Below are 23,069 nucleotides of genomic sequence, written 5' to 3' on the forward strand. Positions count from 1 at the left end.
TGCGCAGGGTCACTGGACTAATTCCTAGGTCCTTGATCCACTTTTGAGTTGACTTTTGTGCATGGTGAGACATAGTGGTTTATTTTCATTTTGCTGCATATGGATTTTTAGTTCTCCTAGCACCATTTGTTGAAGAGATTATCTTTTCTCCAATGTATGTTTTTGGCCCTTTGTATATTTGGACATAAATGTATTTATGTGGGTTTGTCTCTGCATCTTCTATTCTATACCATTGGTCTACATGTCTATTTTGGTGCCAATACCATACCATTTTTGTTACTATAGCTTTATAGTATAGTTTAAGGTCTGCTATTGTGATGCCTCCTGCTTCACTCTTCTTGCTAAGGATTGCTTTTCTGGGTCTCTTTATTTTTCCAAATGAATTTCATGATAGCTTTTTCTATTTCTATAAGGAATGATGTTGGGATTTTAATTGGAATTGCACTGAATCTGTTTAGCACTTTGGGTAGTATGGCCATTTTGACAATATTAATTTTGCCTATCCAAGAGCATGGGAGATCTTGCCATCTTCTAAGGTCTTCTTCAATTTCTTTCTTGAGTATTGTGTAGTTTTCATTGTAGAGGTCTTTCACCCCTTTTGTTGATTCCCAAGTTTTGTTTTGTTTTTTGAGGCTATTGTGAATGGGGTAGTTTTCCTAATTTCTCTTTCAGAGGATTCGTCATTGATGTATAGAAATGCATTTGAGGGCTGGGGCTGTAGTTCAGTGGTAGAGTGCTTTCTTCACACACGTGAGGCACTGGGTTCGATCCTCAGCACCACATAAAAATGAATAAATAATATTTTTTAAAAAAAGAAATGTATTTGACTTATGGGTATTGATTTTATATCCTGCTACTTTGCTGAATTCATTAATTATTTCTAGAAGTTTTCTGGTGGAGTTTTTTGGATCCTCTAAGTATAGAATCATGTCATCAATAAATAATGGTAGTTTGAATTCTTCTTTTCCTTTAATTTATTTTGTCTGTCTAATTGCTCTGGCTAGAGTTTCAAGGACTATGTTGAATAGAAGTGGTGAAGGAGGGCATCCCTGTCTAGTTCCATTTTTTAAAGGGAATGCTTCCAATTCTTCTGCAGTTAGAATGATGTTGGTCTCGGCTTTAACCTAGATAGCTTTTACAATGTTGAGGAATGTTCCTACTATCCCTAGTTTTTCTAGTGTTTTGAACATGAAAGGGTGCTATATTTTGTCAAATGCTTTCTCTGCATCAATTGTTATAATCATATGGTTCTTATCTTTAAGTCTATTGATGTGATGAATTATATTTATTGATTTCTGTATGTTGAACCATAGTTTATTGTTGTTGTTTTGGAGCTGGGGATGGTAGCCAGGACCTTAAGTGCTCTGCCACTGTGCTATAACCCAGTTGTTTAGTTTGTTTCATATGGGTTTTTGTTTTGTAGTACTGGCAATTAAACCCAGGATCCCTTGCTAGGAAAACGCTCTACCAATGTCCTGTATTAACAGCTCTTTTTATTTTTATTAAGTTGCCCAGGCTGGCCTCAAACTTGCAGGCCTTAGCCTCCCAAATAGCTGCAATCATTAGCATGTGGCACCAACCACACCTGGCCCAGTTGTTACAGTTTTTAAATGGGGAGAAGGGAAAAAAAACTTTGTGATATATATAAATACATGAATTAAATGAAATTCAAATTTCAATGACAATTTCATGGGAAATCAGTCACAACAATCATTTACATATTGTCTGTGGCTACTTCCCAGACATACTAGCAGGGACAGATTATATGGCCTGCAAAGCCTAAAGTATTTAATATCTGTACTTTTATAGAATAAGTCTGCCAACCCATGGTCTAAACTAATAAGAACAGAGAGATAAATAAATGAGAAATATTAAAGTGGAAGAATGAATCCTCCTGCTGATTGATTAGATCAGAAAACTAAGAGATTCAACAAAAGAAATGTCGAGATTATGTTAAGATTTCTAACCAGGTGTGGTGGCATAGGTCTGAAATCCCAACTACTCAGGAGGCTAATAAAGAAGGATTGCAAGTTAGAGGCCACCCTGGGCAATTTAGGGAAACCAAGTCTCAAAATGAAAAATAAAAATTACTGGGGATAGAGCTCAGTATTAGAAAGAAAAAAAAAACAGAAGGATGTGATGAGTAAGAATAGAATTCTCTGTAAAACAGAAAAAGAGAAAGACACTTGTGGGTGAAGCAGGGAAATTATTTTTTCAGATCTGGACCGATTGACTTTGAGGCATTTCTGACATACCCAAGAAGAGATCTTCAGTACACAGTTGGGCATATGGGTCAGGAACTTGGGGATGATTACAGAGAAATGAGCATGCAAAAGGTATTCAAAGCCATTGGAATAAGATCACTAAGAGAAAACTTCACAGGCAGCAGAAAAAACTAACAACAACAATTATTTGATCAATTATTAAGAACTGCTATCTACTAACTCTCAGTTAGCCTATTTTTACATTCTTCTTTTTTCCTCCCCTCTATGTGGAATGATTGCTTGGAGTCCTGGAGGAGCAAGCTGGCCCCACACTTCTCCAAATCCACATTTCTCCAAATCCACATTTCTTTTCCTCCAAAGACTGGGAACCAAAGACACGCCTTTGTAGGAGGGTAAATGTTTACATTCTTTACTGATCTCTTTGTTCTCATGATTCAATTTCCTTTTGTATTTGTTGCCCCTCCAAAGAACATAACATGTAGTCTTGTTTTCAAAAAGTGTATATTACTTGTTTTTTAACACATTTTTATGATACTATGTTGGCTTCTCAGTAATCTCTATTTTAAACCTTTTTCTGAAATTGCTAGAGGGATGCTATTCTTGAATGCACCAGATTGGACAAGGGAAGATGGGGGAAGAGAGAGGAGAGGAGAATAGGGATGACATAGAATGAATTGGACATAACTTTCTATGTTGATATGAATACATGACCAGTGTAATTCCACATCATGTACAACCACAAAAATGTAACCTTATACTCCATGTATGTATATCAAAATACATTCTACTGTCATGCATAATTAAAAAGAACAAATAAAAAATTATTAAAATAGAAGTCATGAATGGCATCAGCTTCCTTGGACTATCTCCTTTCTGTACATATATACTTAAATAAAATTTTTAAAAGAAGGATAAAGTGAATCTATAGATTACAAAAAAAGTAGAGGATTATATGGGGAATACTGCTTTATTCTTATCATTTCAATTTTCTCTTCAAAATTCTTTATTAAGAATGAAGATGTTGGGCTGGGGCTGTAGCTCAATGGCAGAGCGCTTGCCTAGCATGCATGAGGCACTGGGTTCGATCCTCAGCACCAGATAAAAATAAACAAATAAAATAAAGAAGAATGGAGATGCTGATCTCAATATATTTAAGTTCTCACATTTCTAAAAACAGCCCTGGAACAATGTATTTTGCAATATTAAAGAGAAAATCACAGCTTGTCTTAATGAAAGCCTATTCTTAATCTAAGCATAATAAATTTATTTCCCACCACATTCCTTTGCCATATACTGTTATTTTTTTCACTTAGCTTCTTCACATCTCATTTATAGCAAATTGTTCCCTTGGCATCTCATCTTCTCTACTATTCCCATCAATCTTTCCTACAAGATTTTTACAAAAAATCTTATATTCAGTATTTAATATTAATAGCAGGTACCAGTTCTCAGATTTCTCCCACTTCCTATTAATGCCGGTTTCATTCTTCTTATCAACTCACTTCCAAAGAGATGCTAAGAATGTGCTTAATGATTAATACAGACTCCAGTGGCTGTGGCCATTAAACCCAGAAGTTCCTTTCCCTCTTCAGCAATTTTTTTGTATTGCTCACTTACAGAACCTAGGTGTCTGTTGTTGCATTATTTGCTCATCTTTTTGACACAATATTACAGCCACCTGATCACCCATTTCTTCACCTAAAATCCCCACCCCTCAAATTCTTCTCATGTCAAAACAAGTTAAAAAAATTCCTCAAACATTCAATATTAACTTAAGGAAACTAAATGTGTTTTCACCTACCAAATCTCCTTGCAAAAATCTAAGAAGTGGAAATCCATGACTTATATTTTGGCTTTAAGCTTATGTTTGCTTGAGTCTGGTTATAAAGACTTCTCCTATTTGCTTTCTGATTTTTAATATTTGTTCCATTTTCTTCAACTCTTTTTCCTTTTATGCTTTTCATTAATCATATCTGCATACAGATAGGACTGTTTAGCTCTTTAATTCCTTTAGCTTTAACCATTCTCAGAGCCTTTACTTCCTTTGATACCTCCACCATCCCATCACCTCTAAAAAAAAAAAAAAAAGCTTCTCTTCTAGTTATTCCTCTTATTACTTTTAGTTTCCTCGTATCCCAAAAGTAATTTGCTTATCTTCTAAATGAGTCTGCCAAAACTTCCTAGCTCTTGAAAAATTCATTTTAGTTCTTACTATTACCTAATGGAAAAATAAATTATTTTCACTTTGCCACACATACTCTTCTGTTGAATTGACAAAACTATAGGAATACTTTTCTTCTTTTCCTAAATATATTCCAGACAGGTGATAGCACATAAACTCTAAAAAGTATAATTTAATTCATCATTTATAAAAGGATGCTCATTATCTGGATTCATTGGGGGTATTTTTAAATTATTATTTTAAGACCTTTTATTCACTTATAACATCCAAGATATTCTACTTATAATAGGCAAGAAAGATACCAAATAATTGATTTCTTTCAAATTTACTTGCAGATGAGAGACAGATGTGGATAATGGGTGATTTGGCTAGATAGACAAATAGACCTTCACAAACGTAGTCCATCTGTTGAGAGCCACAGCCGAAGGGGCCCCAGCAAACTTTCAGACTGCCAGCTGATGACTGGCTCACAGCGGCCCTAGCAACATTTAGCTGATTGGCTCCTCTGCGGTGATGCTCATTGGGCTGTTTCCCTGCCCTTTCAGACCACGGAGCTGCTCATTGGGGGACTTTTTTGGCTCCGCCCACGTGACCCAGCCAATCAGCCTCAAGAGCAGGAGGACTGTGGGAGGTAGAGAGGCTTGTGGTTTTGGGAGAGAGGCTTGTGGGAAGCCGGTGGTGGCAGTTGGGCTCTGAGGGTTTTTCCTGAGGAGCTGTTTTGTTTGGTGTGTGTGGTTCTAAAAATAAAGTTAGTTTTTTTTGACAAGTGGCTCCTGATTGTGCCTAGCCAGACTGCGGCATTTGGTGGCTCACACGGGGAGCGACTGAGGGTAAGTGATAAGGTAAACGGCTCGCCCCTGAGGGCAGGGCGAGAGGATGGGTAGCCATTTTAAGATTCCTCTTTTGTTTTGCTTCACTTTTGTTTTAAGTTGCCTGTCCCTGGAGATGAGTGAGACGGAAGAAAAACCGCTCACATCTGAGGAAAAACTATTTACATCTGAGGAACAGATAGGGAGAAAGGACGGATGCACAAATCAGGAGGATAGAAAGGCTATAATGATTTTGTGTGGTTCCATTTTTATTTCATTCTGTCTCGGTTTTGTTTGGTGTTATCTTGTTGGGTTGTATTATAGTAGAAATATGGGATCAGAAATTAGTAAAAAACAAACCGAAAGAGTGTTAAGTAAATTGTTAGAGGAAGGAGGCATCCCAGTAAAATCAAGAGCAGTCAGGGCATACGTTGATACAATACAAAAATGTAGCCCATGGCTTTTTGAGGAGGAGTTGTTGAATATATCACAATGGAACCATCATGGTGACGATTTAAAAAGAATAGAAAAGAACAGCCCAGGGACTCTGCCAGTTGGCACATTGCCATTGTGGATATTCGTATCTGGTTTGCTTATTCCAAAGCCTTCAGTTCAGAGAAAGATAGAGGAACAAAGCTTAGAGCAGAAAAAGCCATCAGGGGGAAAGTTACAAAAGGAGACTGCTACTAACAACTTTCTATCACCAGAGGGCGTAAGTGTCCAACCAATAATGCCACCTCTACAGGAGACTGTTACTAACACCTTTCTATCACCAGAGGACGTAAATGTCCAACTAACAAGGACACCTCCATATGCTGGGAGGCCCCCAACCCCCACAGTTGATAGTTCGGATCCTGAGACAGGATCTCAAGTATTAACATGCCCTGTATTTGAGGTAGGAGGGCAGCGAATTCACCATGCTTTAAATTTCAAAATAGTGAAGCAGCTAAAAGAGGCTGTAACAACCTATGGTCCTCAAGCACCCTTCACTGTAAGCTTGGTCAAATCCATTAACAACTTGAACACGACGCCAGCAGATTGGGCTAATATGTGTAAAGCTGTGCTAATTGGAGGTCAATACCTGTTATGGAAGGTTGCCAATGAGGAATTTTGCAAGGAGATGGCTAGGTGAAATGCAGCAGCTGGTTATCCTCAGAGAAATCTAGATATGTTGTTAGGAAAGGGACCTTATGAGGATCAGCAGCAACAAATTGCATATGATCCTGGTGTATATGCACAAATTGCTATAGAGGTAGTTAGGGCATGGAAGACTTTACAAGGACATGGAGGTTTACAAGGTCAATTATCTAAGGTAATACAAGGAGCTAATGAACCTTACACTGAATTTTTAGATAGGCTTATTCAAACAGCTACCAGAGTTTTTGGGAATACATAACAAGCAATGCCATTAATAAAACAACGGGCTTATGACCAAGCGAATCGTTGGTGCAGAGATATCATTAGACCATGGAAACATGAAGATTTAAACACATATATTAAATTATGTAGAGACATTAATGAACAAGAGCAAGTCGTGGCAGCTGCAGTAAAACAGGCATTAGATGCCAGAGACATTAATGAACAAGGGCAAATCGTGGCAGCTGCAGTAAAACAGGCTTTAGATGCCAGACCAAGAACATGCTACAATTGTGAACAAACAGGACATTTTAAAAGGAATTGCCCCATAGGAGGAGGGTTTAACAAAACTAGGTATCAAAGGAGTAGAATACCAGGTATTTGCCCACGATGCTGTAGAGGGAGACTTTGGGCTAATGAATGCCGTTCTCAAACCACCATAGAGGACACTCCATTATCAAAAAACGAACAAGGACAAGGTGTTTATCCACAATATCGTGGAGAAAGGCATCGGGCTCTGTTGCCAAAAAATGGACAGGGGGGCCCAATGCTCCGGGGCCCAAAACCACAAATATACGGAGCACTGGAGGAACCCAGCAACCCCATCAGGGTAGTGACCAGGACACATTCCCACAGGAGTAAAAGGACCTCTTCCCCAGGGAACAGTAGGCTTATTATTGGGATGCAGTTCTTCTACACTAAAAGGACTTATGATAAGTCCTGGGGTAATTGATCCCGATTATGAGGGTGAAATAAAAATTATAGCTAGTTCTCCAAGAGGTATATCAGTAATTTCACCAGGAGATAGAATAGCACAGTTATTAATAATACCCAGCCTGCATGATAAATTTTCCAGTTGTAATGTAGAAAGAGGTTCCAAGGGATTAGGCTCCACAGGTGTAGATTGGGCTATGCTGTCTTTAAATTTAGATTCTCGCCCAATGCTAAAATTAAATATTCAAGGACATGACTTTAATGGGCTGCTGGACACAGGAGCTGACCTTAGTGTCATCTCTCGTCAAGAATGGCCAAAACATTGGCCATTACAACAAGCCACTCAAACGCTTCGAGGCCTAGGAGTGGCGACTAATCCCGATAGAAGCGCAATGGTATTAGATTGGAGGGATCCTGAAGGATGTGAAGGAACTATACAGCCCTATGTATTAGATCATCTTCCTGTAAATTTATGGGGACGAGATGTCCTAGATCAATTAGGATTGACATTAACAAATAACATCAATCCTAACGCGCCCACTACTAGGGCTAAACAAGGCTTTAGGAAAGAAAAAAGATTAAGAGAACAAGAACAAGGTATGACAGCACCTATTCAAATAGATCAAGAAATAAATAGGGGGCTGGGGATGTGGCTCAAGCGGTAGCGTGCTCGCCTAGCATGCGTGCGGCCCGGGTTCGATCCTCAGCACCACATACCAACAAAGATGTTGTGTCCGCCGAAAACTAAAAAAAATAAATAAATATTAAAAAAAAAAAAAGAAATAAATAGACATGAATTGGGTTTTCAGAAAGGGCCACTGAGACAATAAAAATTACTTGGAAATCAGAAAGACCAGTATGGGTTCCTCAGTGGCCGCTGACTAAAGAAAAGATACAAGCAGCCCATGACCTGGTCAAACAACAATTAGCGGAAGGACATATACAACCTTCTGTATCTCCCCATAATACTCCCATTTTTGTCATCAAAAAGAAATCTGGTAAATGGAGATTATTGCAAGATTTAAGAGCCATTAATAATGAGATGGTTATTATGGGACCTGCTCAATCAGGGATTCCTCAATTGTCTGCTTTGCCAAAAACTTGGTGTGTTTTAGTTATAGATATTAAAGATTTTTTTTTTCAATTCCAATTCATCCTTAGGATAGTCCACGTTTTGAATTTACTATCCCTGCACTGATTCATGAAGGTCCTGATCAGAGATATGAGTGGAAAGTACTCCCTCAAGGGATGGCTAACAGCCCAACTATGTGTCAAATTTATGTTAACAAAGTAATCCAGCCACTTAGAAATCAAAATCCTGAACTACAAATATTTCACTATATGGATGATGTATTATTAGCACACAAAACTAAAAACACATTGCTAGAATGTTATGCCACACTTACAAACTTATTAAAAAATTATAATCTAGAGATAGCAATAGATAAAGTACAATTAAATTTTCCAATTAATTATTTAGGAGTTCTGTTATCCTCAACCATGGTCCGGCCACCAAAAATTCAAATACGAGTAGATCAACTCAAATCACTTAATGACTTTCAAAAGTTATTAGGAGACATAAATTGGATAAGGCCTCATCTAGGTATACCAACAGGAGAGTTGGGACCTTTATTTGATATCCTAAAAGGTCCATCAGATCCAAATTCACCCCTGAATGTTAACGTCTGAAGCAAGAAAGGCATTAAAAATCATTGAAACATATATGGAAAATATGCATTTGGATAGAATTGATATAAGTTTGCCTTTATTATTTATTGTACTACCAACAAAAAATATTCCTACAGGAGTATTTTGGCAAGAAGGTCCATTATTATGGATACATTTATCTTATTCTCCTAACACTATTCTTACTAGGTATCCTGAGGCTGTAGGACAATTAATACTCAAAGGAATAAAAGCAGCAAAGGGAGTGTTTGGAATTTCTCCCAATAAAATTATTACTCCATATACTATGAATCAAATTGATGAATTAGCTAATGAGTTAAATACTTGGGCAATAATCATGTGCAAATCTAATGTTTCATTTGATAACCACTTACCATCTAATCCTTTATTGTCTTTTTGGTCATTGCATCCTGTAAGTTTTCCAAAAATGACAAGAAAAACACCTATTATGAATGCTCCAAATATATTCACTGATGGGTCAAATAATGGTACAGCAGCAATAGATACACCTGATCAAACTTTTACATTTTTAGTACCCAAACAATCAGCTCAAAAGGTAGAGCTTAATGCAGTATTACAAGCTTTTGTGATGTTTAAAGATTCTGTATTTATTTTCCGATAGTCAGTATGTAGTTAATGCTATAGTATCCCTTGAAGATGCTGGTAGGATTTCCCCTTCCTCTACTGTTTTCTCTTTGCTTTCCACTATACAAAGTCTAATCTGGGACAGAAAAGATCCATTCTTTATAGGACGTATCAGGGCACATACAGGATTGCCTGGAGCCCTTAGTTTGGGCAATGATTTAGCAGATAAAACTACACATGACAATACATATTTTCTCTACACTAGAAGAAGCTATAAATTTTCATAAAAAGTTCCATGTCAATGCTAATACTTTACAAAAGCGTTTTAAAATAACTGAGGAACAAGCTAGACAAATAATAAAACAATGTCAAAATTGTGTGACCTTTTTACCACAAGTTAATCTTGGAGTCAATCCTAGAGGATTTATACCTAACCATACTTGGCAGATGGACGTCACACACTTGCCAGAATTTGGAAAATTAAAATATTTGCATGTTACAGTTGATACTTCTTCTGGATTTTTGATGGGCTCTCTTCATGCCGGAGAAAAAACTAAAGATGTTATAGCTCATTGCTTACAAAATGTTGCCACTGTGGGCGTTCCAAAACAGTTAAAAACAGATAATGCCCCTGGTTATACTTCTACCTCTTTTAAACAATTTTGCTCAACATTTGGCATTACTCATATAACAGGAATCCCATACAATCCACAGGGACAAGGCGTAGTTGAAAGAGCTGATCAAACTATCAAAATGTACTTATTAAAGCAAAAAGAAGGAATTGGGAAGGGGTATATATTCCCCAAAGATAAACTTAAAATAACCCTTTTTACTCTAAACTTTTTAAATTTGGATTCATCAGAACTTAGTGCTGCGGAAAGGCATATGTGTCCAAAAATGTGCATAAGCCCAAGATACTTTGGAAGGATATTCTAACAGGACAATGGAAAGGTCCTGACCCAGTAATTGTTTGGAGTCGGGGGTCTGTTTGTGTGTTTCCACAGGGAGAACAGCAACCGATTTGGATTCCAGAGAGCTTAACCAAGGTCCTGACCCAGTAATTGTCTGGAGTCGGGGGCCTGTTTGTGTGTTTCCACAGGGAAAACAGCAGCCGATTTGGATTCCAGAGAGATTAACTAAAACGATTTCTACAGACCAAAAAGAAGATGATTTGGCTCAAATCCATAACAGCTGATATCCAAAACTCCAGTCTGGCTATTCTTACATCTGCGACAGAACCAGGATGCTTTTTTCAATATCTATTTTATTATTGCCCTTTCCCATATCATGAAGTTCTATTTTGTTTCTTGAGCTCATACAGACCTAGGTTAATGTTTTGCTGATCAGTTCTATTTTTTGACTATAGAGTTTTTAAACATTACAATGGAGATTTCACCTGTAAAAAGTTAAAAGGTCTTTACTATTATGTTATGTGTTGTATGTATTATATTATGTGTGCACACTTGTGTTTTGTGTTATATGTTTGAATGTACGGATGTCCATATATCATATATGATGAGCGCTCATGAAAAAATGGATCCAAATATTTTTTTTTCACGTGATTTAAATAGTTTAATTTAAATTCGGTAAACAACTGTTGAGGATTGTTTTAATATGTGAACAAAAAAGGAGGTTTGTTTACTTTCACCTTTCTTTTTCATTATATTTAATAATTCTCTTCAAGATAATGTAAATTGTTAAGAAAATTGTTTTCTTTTAGTGCCTTCTGGAATGTTACATAATTTTTTCTTTAGCCATTATTGCCAGAATTCCTATCTTCATCCCAGTGCCGGTGAAGACAAAGATAAAACCAATCTACAACTTCTGCAATAGCCATCACTGAACTGCTTGCAGAACTTGCCTGGACTATGTATCACTTGTATGCATTGTGAACTCATCTGTATGCATTGTGAACTATCTGTTGGTGCAGCGACTTGTGGTAGTGTTGTGGTATTTTTGCTGATGATGTCATTGGTGGTACAATTTTCCAAAAGGAGCCGTCAATTGGCTTGGTGTATCTTCCTCCCTTCTGCTTGTCATGATCGTTCAGCTAAAATTTGGGGGCCAACAGAGGTGAGGCAAAGAACCTCACCCCCCTCCCCGCTGGTACAAAGACCTAGCCACAGGTGTGGCTGTATACTGGACCGGTAGTCAGTGACGGGTAAGATCCAATTGCAATGGTACCAACCTAAGAGAGGAGGCTGACGCCTTGAGGTCAGCTCATCCAATAACGGGTAAGGACCATATGTAGTATTGGACAACCTAAGGCAGGCACGGTCCCTAAGCCACATGCTTGTTGTTTAAACAGAGAGAGGGAGATGTTGAGAGCCACAGCCGAAGGGGCCCCAGCAAACTTTCAGACTGCCAGCTGATGATTGGCTCACAGCGGCCCCAGCAACATCTAGCTGATTGGCTCCTCTGCGGTGATGCTCATTGGGCTGTTTCCCTGCCCTTTCAGACCACAGAGCTGCTCATTGGGGGACTTTTTTGGCTCCGCCCACATGACCAAGCCAATGGGCCTCAAGAGCAGGAGGATTGTGGGAGGTGGAGAGGCTTGTGGGAAGCCGGTGGTGGCAGTTGGGCTCTGAGGGTTTTTCCTGAGGAGCTGTTTTGTTTGGTGTGTGTGGTTCTAAAAATAAAGTTAGTTTCTTTTGACAAGTGGCTCCTGATTGTGCCCAGCCAGACTGCGGCAATCCCTTGCCTAATTTTCATCTATGGCCAGTCAGACTGCAATCCAAATTTCAATATGCCTGTAGTTGCAGCCACTCTACTCTGGAGACTAAAGGAGGAGGACCACTTTAGCCCAGGAGTTCAAAGGTAACCAGGGAAACATAGTGAGACCCTCTTAGGGAAAAATCTTTTCCATGCTCAAAACACCTTGCTACACCCAAGTCTACTACAAAGAGCCACATAATTTGTTCTTTTTTTATGTAAATGTAAATTACAAAAATTTATTATTTTTTTCGTTTTTTAGTTTTATTGATTTCATTTTTTTAAATACATGACAGCAGAATGCATCATAATTCTTATTACACATATAGAGTACAATTTTTCATATCTTTGAATATAGAGTATATTCATACCAATTCATGCCTGTATACATGTACTTTTTTTTGCATTACAATTCTTATTTCACATATATACCACAATTTTTCATATCTCTGTTTATATATAAAGTATGTTGACACCCATACATGTACTTTGGATAATGATGTCCATCACATTCCACAGTCCTTGCTAATCTCCTGCCCCCTCCCTTTCCTTCCCAGCCCTTTTCCCAATCTAGAATTCATCTAATCCTCCCATGTTCCCCCTCCCTACCCCACTATGAGTCAGCCTCCTTATATCACAGAAAACATTCGGCATTTGTTTTTTGGGGATTGGCTAACTTCACTCAGCATTTCTTCTCCAATGCCATCCATTTACCTGCAAATGCCATGATTTTTATTCTCTTTTAATGCTGAGTAAAATTCCATTGTGTATATATGCCACATTTCTTTTATCCATTCATTCACTGAAGGGCATCTAGGTTGGCTCCACAGTTTAGCTATTGTGAATTGTGCTGCTATAAACATTGATGTGGTTGTGTCCCTGTGTTATGCTTTTTTTATAAGTCTTTTAGGTACAGTCCCAGGAGAGGGATAGCTGGGTCAAATGGTGTTTCCATTCCCAGATTTCCAAGGAATCTCCATACTGATTTCCATATTGGCTGTACCAATTTGCAGTCCCACCAGTAATATATAAGTGTACCTTTTCCCCACATCCTCTCGAGCACTTATTGTTGTTTTTCTTCATAATAGCTGCCATTCTGACTGTAGTGAGATGGTATCTTAGAGTAGTTTTGATTTGCATTTCTCTGATTGCTAGAGATGATGAGCACTTTTTCATATATTTGTTGATTGATTGTATATCCTCTTCTGAGAAGTATCTGTTCAGTTCCTTGCCCCATTTGTTGATTGGGTTATTTGTTTTTTCGGTGTTTAGTTGTTTGAGTTCTTTATATACTCTAGAGATTAGTGCTCTGATGTGTGAGGATTAAAAATTTGCTCTCAGGATGTGGGCTCTCTGTTCACCTCACAGATTGTTTCCTTTGCTGAGAAGAAACTTTTTAGTTTGATTCCATCCCATTTATTGATTCTTGGTTTTAATTCTTGTACTATAGGAGTCTTATTAAGGAAGTAGGGGCCTAATCTGATATGATGGAGATTTGGGTCTACTTTTTCTCTATTAGTTGCAGGGTTTCTGGTTCAATTCCTAGGTCCTTGATCCACTTTGAGTTGAGTGTAAAACCAGATTTAAAAAAAAAAAAAAAATTTTTTTTTTTTTTTTTTTTTTACTTATAGATGGACTCAATACCTTTATTTATTTATTTATTTTTATGTGGTGCTGAGGGTCACACCCAGGGTCTCACACATGCTAAGCAAGTGCTGTGTAATTGAGCTGCAGCCTCAGCCCCTCAACCAGATTTATACAAAAAACATTGTTAACTGGGGAAAATATGTGGGGACATCTGTGGTGCCACTGGTATAGGAGTCACGGTTAAGCAGGAACTTTGGGAGATTTTTTCCCCTATCTGTTGGCCATGGTTTGAGGATCCTGTTTGTTATTGGTTTTTTTTTGTTGTTGTTGTTGTTGTTGTTGTTGTTTGTTTATATCTGTTTCTGGTCCTTTAAGACATAGGCAATAGTGTATTGATCCTATAGATTGTTTCTTGGGAAAGATCTTGGCTGAATGGGCTACCTATAGATGTAAACGTGTCTAAAGAAAAGATGATGTTTTACTATAACAATCTGGTCTTTGAATGGTTTTCTGAATTATTGTACAATCTTGCAGTTGTGAGTTGATCTGTCTCAGATAAAATAAGTATTCTGTTTGTACAGGCATGTATGCCATTATATAATAAGGAGACTTAACAATCAAAAACTAAGTTGGATGCAAAAGGTGCTGCCTCTAATGTGTGAGCATAGCAGACAACAAAGGAGGATTGAAAAAAAGATTTTTTTTTTTTCTCTTTCAACCCAGTGCTGACAGTCTCAGTACCATTTTTCAGCCTAGCCGCAGGCAACTGCAATTCAACCCACTAGGGTCAGGGACACCAGTTCTGGGATAAAGGAAAAATAGATAGATAGATAGATAGATAGATAGATAGATAGATAGATAAATAAATAAAACTCAAAAGCTCCTTGTCTATAGAGAAATGGGCAAAAAGATCTGGCCTCTACTCTGCTTTTTAGCCACTCTTTGCCCATGAGAATAAAACTGGAGTTTGAGAACAGGGCTCAGTTTGCTGCTTCTGCTGATATATAACATACATGTGGGTTCTAGGTCTCACCGATTTTCTTTCTACGTTCTCATGAGTTCAAAGAATGAAATCCATGGATGATGGTAGAGGATAAAAATTTTAAAAATTAAAATTAGTTTTGAGTAAGAATTAAAAAATGAAACTCCCCTTCATGAGAGGGGCAAACTTGTGGAAAACTTTTCCATTTGAGTGTACTAGTCTGGGGACTTAAGGCTTCTGGATAAAGGCACTGATCAGAGTCCATGCTGAATAGACATTAAAAGCATTGGAACTAATTGTTGAAATCTAAGTTGTATGAATGCTGGGAAGCTACAAAAGAGACTTGGCCTATGACTTTCTATTTTGCTGTATGCTTTTAGTCCTCAAATCTGATTTTTTTTTGCAACCTCCATTTGGGTTCACCCCAATTTCTATTTTCCCTGGCACTTGGGGGATAAAGGAGTGGACTGGAATGCATAACTTCACAAGGTTGCCTTTACATTTAGGGGGAAAAAAAAACACTTATCTGGTGCCATTACACTCATTGTCTGAGAATAAACTAGCCTATCTTTTACCTCTGAGCCACAACCACAGCCCGAACTAGCCTATCTAAATGAGGGGTAAAAATATTAAAATAGCTGCTAGTCACAAGGAAAGGGGCAATGGGTTCCAGTACTATAAAGTAAAATCATAATCTGGGGAAAAAAATAGTCTCCCCTTTTTAAGATCTGACAGGATGCCCTATTTGGCCAGAGTGCAGCCCTACCTGTTGCCCAAAAAGCTAAAACACAAGGGCCTCCCCAGCTCCATGAATTCAAGCACCTATGTCTTGCCCCTGCTGATTTCTGTAGAGAGATCCCTAAAAATCTTTTTATGGTCAATGTGACCTTCACTGGACAGAATGTCCTAGATACATACATATATATAGAGAGAGAGAATCTCTAAGTACAATTGACAGTGGGGAACTCAAAGTTGACAGCATTATGATGATGATAAGAGAGACTAGTCAAACAACTATAATCTGTGTTCCAACCTCTTGAGCACAAATTGGAAGGAAAAAGATTTAAGGCACAGGTTTTTTTTTGTTTTATTGTTGTTGTTGTTGTTGTTGTTTAAATATGCCAGACTGTCTGATCCCTCTCCTGGGATAAAATGAAAATTAAGTGTACAGATAACATGCTTACCCAAAAAATAACAACTTCATTTGCAAGTGTCTACCAGGAAAAGAAAACAGAACCTATTCTGCTGGAGATCTCCTAGAAGTGAATAAGGCCTTTTAGGCCAGAGGGACCCTGAAAAAAGTGATCAATGTTTTCTTAACCAAGATTTTATTTGAGGAGGAAATAACTTGCCCCTGAGGAGGAGGAGATAACCGCTTAAGGAGAGATACCTTACTGGGGATTCTGAGGATTCATTCTCTTCTAGACTGTTAAAAATGTGAATTGAGTCAGTTTTCCAGATATCCTACTCTGCCTATCCTGCCTGTTTAAAAAAAAAAAAAAATTTGCAAGGCTTGAGCTACAAAATATTAAAGTGTAATGTCCAGGGGCTGGGGTTGTGGCTCAGTGGTAGAGTGCTCGACTAGCATGCATGAGGCACTGGATTCAATCCTCAGAACCACATACATGTAAAATAAAGATATTGTGTCCATCTAAAACTAAGAAATAAAATAAATATTTTTAAAAAAGTGTGATGTCCATTACTTTTAGGACTTTTCTTTGAGAAACAGATAACTTAGAAGTTTGGCCAGGCTTGATTTTTTTCACGAAAAACCTAAAAATATGTGACTAGAAATATGTATATATCTAAAACTAAATGTTTGTTTGAGCCTTACTAAATGTTCTATAAAAGTTTATAAAATGAAAGTTCACGTAAGTTTAACCAATAAGTGTTATCTTTTATATATTGCATCTGGCATAAAAGGGCAACACTGCCATTTGAGAAACTGATATTAAATCTGTCTGCTTTAACTAAGTCTAGTTCTGATCATTAACACTGTTCCCTAAATTTATAAGAGACTTAAGGCTATTCTTTGATCTTTGCTAGTACTGCTAAACTCTGCAAACCTGTAATAATCTATGAATTCTGACTTTTAAACCTAGTTAATATAAGGACATCTGTGTAATGGTGATGCTAACTATTAGTTCTTTGTATATTAAGTATACTCATGTTCTTCTAATATTCAAGTTTTAAAATATAAAGCTTAGAAAAGCACTTTACCAAGCTATGTTCTCCAAACTAAAGTTGTCTGAAATGGTAATTTTTTTTTGAAATGGTAATTTTAAACTTAAATAAAAAATTTAATTGGAGATTTCTTTATGTCATTTAATGTTCTATAAAAGGATGTTATCAATAAGATGTAAAAAATTTTTAAATATTTATTTTTTAGTTGTAGTTGGACACAATACCTTTTTTTTAATTTAAATATTTATTTTTTAGGTGTAGATGGACACAACACAATGCCTTTATTTTTATGTGGTGCTGAGGATTGAACCCGGGTCCCACCAGTGCTAGGCGAGCGCTCTACTGCTGAGCCACAATCCCAGCCCCACAATACCTTTATTTTATTCATTTATTTTCATGTGGTGCTGAGGATGGAACTCAGGGCCTCGCATGTCCTAGGCAAGTTCTCTACCACTAAGCCACAACCCCAGCCCAAAATGTGTGTAAAATTTTATGTTACTTTTACACTGGGTAAATGTATTTTTTTAAAAAAGATAATGAGTGCCTGATCTGGTTAAAGGTGGATATTGTAAAACATGAAAACATTTTTACCACTTTTCCACAAAAAAAGGGTTAAAAGTTCTCTAAGCTTTTCTTTGAGTCATGTTTCAGATGTAATGATGTATTATGTTATTTGTGAATAACATTACCTGAGATAAGGCTCTGCCTCCCAGCTTGGTCTATGTTAGAATGGCTCCAAAAGAGACTAGACTTCAGCTCATGTAAAGTTGTGTTATTTGTTGTAAAAATTACTGTAATCTCAAACAGGGGATATAAAATATAACTAAGTAAAGTTTCAAAAATTTAAAAGTTATTTTTCTTGGTTCATAGCTATTACACAAACCGAATGTTTTTTCTCTGTTAATTTCATTTTGTATTTTCCTTGTAAACTTCATTAAGTTTTGCCTGTTTGTGTTTTGCAGAGGTACTGCTTCTAAAAGAAAAATAAAAAAAAACAACTCGGGTTAACTTGGGAGAATAAGCCATCACCTACAGGACAAATAGTATATAATGCTAACTTGTAGTACTAATACTAACCCAATTAAATGAAAGGGGTAACTGTAAAATTACAGATATTAAAGCTATAACCTGTTACTCCCTCTCTAAGACTGGTGAAACTGGCTTGCTGGGTATTTAAAACCAAAAATTTGGAGACCAAAGTCAAGGAAATAAAAGGGCAAAGGAAAAAGCAGCCAATATTTGGCCCTTGCCCTCTAAAGTCAGCCAACACCGAGAAAATGATGGGACCCCTCTAAGGGCTCTGAAACTCCAGTGAGTCACCTGATCTGCCAAAGAGGGAGATCGAGAGGACCATAGACAACAGAAAGCCAACCATATTCTGCAAAGAGGAGGGTCAGTGGAAGATAAAATGCCTGAAACATCCAAGAGAAACTACATATGTGGTCATCAAGACCCTGACCTGACCCATCCTGGCACATGGCACCACTGATAGAGGAAACCTAAAGGACCCAGGAGGCTTCACACATGTCCCCAAGAGTGATCTCTGATGAATCTCAGCTGACTCTTTAGATAGGAACAAGGTCAGTTTTGAGCAACTTTGTCTTGAACACCTAGCAGAAGAGTATAACCTGAGCACAGTCCTACATGGACATTTAAAGGAAAAATAATGTTGTTGTTGTTTTTTAATGTACACTTGTATCAGCCCTACCAAAAGTAAAGCTGGAGGCTTTAAGGAAGGGTACTTATGAAAGTGCCTAATATTTAACTATCACAAAGGACTCTAGAGACACAAGGTTGTCCTGCATTCGAGAGACTGGCTGAAATACTAATTGTTTTCATATTAATTGTTTGCCAAAAATGTAATGCTTTGCTGTCTTGTTTATTGTTGTCCTAGCATAAACCTTGCCCTATGTATACCTTGTCCAGTCACCTGCCAACTACCACCATGGACCTCTGGACTGCTGTGATGCTGAATACCCTTAATTGTCCATACCCCACCTGACAGAAAACAAAGACATTGGGTCACTTTCCCCCAACTTTGCCCTCTCTCAGCATGAAGTAGCTTGGAGATGTCGTTCCCCACTTTTCCATAAAAATAGAAGGTAGAAATTGACAGTAGAGAAATGTAACAGTGGTCCCTTCACCTTCCAAATGTAGCCCTTATTGCTCTAAGGTTTATTTATTTATTTGTTTATCTATTTATTTTCTCTCTTCTCACCTCTGCCCCTCCCTAACAAGATTAGGGAGACAGTGTTATCTTTTCTTCCCCTAGTTAACTGCCCTTGAACATACCCACTACAGGAAGGAGATGCCTGCTGAGGATCTGGGAAGTGAATATCTCCCAAAGTATATCCGAACAGTCATCATGGTGCCCTGGGACCAGTGGCACCATGAATGTAACCCTTGAGAAATTGCTTTAAAACCCCCCGTCCCTCCTGATCTGGAGTCACAGCCTTTGGGACAGGAGTCCCCTGTGTTTCTCCTTTGCTAGCAAGGCAATAAAACTTCTTTTTCCTTTTTCTCAAAACCATGTCCTCATTATTAATTTTGGCATTGATTGGCATTGGAGACAGGGTCCGAGCTTTTCAGTTATATGACGTCTTCTTCAATTTCTTTCATCATCTTCCTTCTTTCTCAGCAGAATCACTGTTGGAGTTTAGGAAAGCTACTGATGTATGAATGTTTCCTTGAATCCTGCTATTTTGTTCAATTCATTTATCAGCTGTAAAAGTCTTCCAGTGGAATTTGCTGGGTCTTCTAGATACAGGATCATTTCATCAGCACACAGATAATTTGACTTAGTCTTTTCCTATTTGTGTCCTCTTAATTTCCTTCTCCTGCCTGATTGCTTCAGCTAGTTTCAAGCACTATATTGAATAGAAGTGGTGAGAGTGGACATCCTTGTCTTCTTCCTGATTTTAAAGGAAATGCTTCAGTTGTTCTCTGTTCAATATGATACTGGCTTTGGGTTTATTATAGATAGCCTTTATAATGTTGAGGTAAATGTTTGCTGAGCAACTCCTTAGACATTACTGTCCCATGCTCTTTGTACACTTATTCTCCTCTACCTTAAGTTAAATTTCACCTATATTTGTATAATTTTAGTTATCCTTCAAGTATTATTTTGTACTCCCTCATTTATTTCCCCTTGTTATCAACTTTATTGCCTTGGGAAGTTTAACCTCTACCTTTCTATGATACTTTTCTGAGATTTGGGTTACATCTACAATAGGCCAATTATCCTTGCTCTGCTTGCTATTTAGCCATTTCCAAGTTAATGAATTAAAATGCATTTACTATTCTTCCTGAGACTTCTCAACTTCTTTCTTCTGAAGTTTATGGTTTTCTCTTTTTTTTTTTTTAACATTTACTTTTTAGTTATAGATGGACACAATCCTTATTTTACTTTTATGTGGTGCTGAGGATGGAACCCAGTGCCTCACGCATGCTGGACAAGCACTCTACCTCTGAGCCACAACCCCAGCCCATGAGGGTAAGTTTATTATCTCTTTTTTTCCAGCAAAAATTGTCTTCTCTTCTCCAGATATTATCCTATATCACTTCTTGTTCATTCTCAGCTACTCCATCCATTTACCTCTAATCTTTCATTCTCCAATACCTAAAATTTTTATATTTTTAGAAGATTTTTCTGAAGTTCTTTTAATGCCTTTTCCATCCCTTGTGGCTTCTCTAAATAATTCTAGCAGCTGTTGTTGTTCTTTTTTCAGCTGGTGACCTTGAAGATGGCTCAGCTTTATCTGCCTCACTTTCATCATGGCGTATTTTGGGGTATAACCTGTCTGGGGGGCAATCAGCACAACTATGACCATTTACTCCAAAAGTTGTATATATTCAACTTTACAAGATGTCATTTGTCTCCTTTCTTTCCACACTAGAAACATTTTTATTGATCCTGACTCATGCTCAGATGATTATTCTAGAGACAATTCTATCTTCTTTAACATAACCATCAAACCTAGCTGACACTCAGAAATCACCTGAGGAGCTTTAAAAAAAAAAAAAAAAACATATTCTTCCTCATTCAACCTCCAATGTGATTGAGTAGTATAAGGATGGCACAGGAATCTTTTTTCACTTTTTTTTTAAATATTTTTTTAGTTGTTGGTGGACCTTTATTTACTTATACGCAGTGCTGAGAATCAAACCCAGTACCTCACACATGCTAGGCAAGTGCTCTACCACTGAGCCACAACCCCAGCTCTCTTTTTCACTTTTTTAAATGCGTATTTTTTATTTGTTCTTTTTAGATATACATGACAGAGTGTATTTTGATATATTATACAGACATGGAGTATAACTTATTCTCATTAGGATCACATTCTTTTGGTTTACATGATGTGGAGTTTCACTGGTTATGTACTCATATATAAACATAGGATAGTTATGTCTGATTCATTCTACTGTCCTATTCCCATCTCCCCTCCCTTCCTTTCATTCCCTTTCGTCTAATCCAATGAACTGCTATTCTTTCCTCCCCTACTCATATGGTATGTTAGCATCACATATCAGAACAATTGGCCTTTAGTTTTTGGGGATTGGCTTATTTCTTTTAATATGATGGTCTCCAGTTCCATTTATTTACCAGCAAATGCCATAGTTTCATTCTTATTTATGGCTGGGTAATATTCCTTTGTGTATATATAGCATATTTTCTTTATCTATTCATCTGTTGAAGGGCACCTAGGATGGGTCCATAGTTTTGCTATTGTGGAGCTGCAATAAACATTGATGTGGCACAGGAATGTTGTTTTAAAAAAAATAGTACAAGTGATTCTGATAAATAGTCAGGTATAGCAATTATTTATTTACAGCTGAATTAAAATGGAGTACCATTAATAACTGTTATTCAGTTTCCTGTCTCTGTGATAAAATACTTGGAATAGTCAATTTATATAGACAAAATGTCTACTTGAGCTCATGATTTCAGAAGTTTCAGTCCACGGTTGCTTGGCCCCCTTGCCTTTGAGCCTGTGGTAAAGCAGCAACATGGAAGGAAATATGTGGCCTGTTTATCTCATGATGACTGGGAAGAAAAGAAAGATGAGGAGGGACTGGGGGTCCCAAAAATCCATTCAAAGGCATGCTTTCAATGAACTAATTTCCCTCCAGTAGGCCCTTCCTCCTAAAGATTCTACTACCTCCCATGAGCTGGGGACCAAGCCTACAATGAGCCTTTGGGGAACATTCAAGATCCAAACTATAGCATAATTAATGAATACTAAGTGCTTAAATCTGTGCCAGATCCTGTGCTAAGTGCTTTATAAGTCTTATCTCATTTCATCTTTACAACCATCCTTCAAGAAAGGCACAGTGATTTCTCAATTTTCATAGATGAAGAAATTGTGCCTTAGAATTGTTCAAGGGATTACTTCTGATATAAACCAAGTGTTTATAAAACTGACCAGCACATAGTAAGTGTTCAATAAATGTTAACTACTTTTATTGTTATGTAAAAAGCATAGACTGTCTTCCTTACTATTTCCAATACTTAGCATGGCAGTCTCTAAAATTTAGCTTTTTTTTTTTTTTTTTTTTTTGCATAAGTAACACATAAGGAATCTCACAGAATTTCCTAATGTATTACCTTATTTCTATTACTTTTTTTTAAATTAAGGTATATTTGACAATTAAAGTTCATATGTATTTAAGGTTCACAATTTGATAAATACATATACTATGAAATAATCACCTCAGGGGGTTACTACTTTGTGTGTGTGCACATGTGCACATGGTAGCTAAGAACACATAAGATCTACAGTAGAGTACAGCAAGCAGATTAGTGGAGCTTGACTACTTTTGTAATATGTTAGCTTTGTAGTTAAGTTTTCAAATCAGGAAGTGTAAACCTTTGTTCTTTTTCAAAATTTCTTTACTCAGTATTTTTTGTATTTCCATATGAATTTTAGAATTTTTTTTCTATTTCTGTAAAGAATGTCATTTGGATTTTGATAAGGATTGCACTGACTCTTTATATTTTATTGAGCAGTATGAACATTTTTAAAAATTTTATATTTTTAGAATCAATT

The 23,069-nt window shown here is 37.1% G+C and overlaps 1 protein-coding gene and 1 long non-coding RNA gene across 3 annotated transcripts in view; one reads left to right on the forward strand and one right to left on the reverse strand.

The window, feature by feature from the left end:
• The window catches only part of LOC308646149, a 90,786-nt gene extending 87,220 nt beyond the window's left edge, over positions 1-3,566 (forward strand). Inside the window, exons 4-6 of the long non-coding RNA XR_014021325.1 lie at positions 2,511-2,617; positions 2,813-2,988; positions 3,237-3,566. This is a non-coding gene — a long non-coding RNA (uncharacterized lncRNA). The remainder of the gene's footprint in view (positions 1-2,510; positions 2,618-2,812; positions 2,989-3,236) is intronic.
• Positions 1-23,069, reverse strand: part of GOLM2 (golgi membrane protein 2) — a 113,378-nt gene that overhangs the window by 74,349 nt on the left and 15,960 nt on the right. The gene's annotated exons all lie outside the window — the stretch shown is intronic.

This window comes from Spermophilus citellus, assembly GCF_964194105.1.
Source record: "Spermophilus citellus genome assembly, chromosome: 4".
NCBI classification, from domain to species: Eukaryota; Metazoa; Chordata; class Mammalia; order Rodentia; family Sciuridae; genus Spermophilus; species Spermophilus citellus.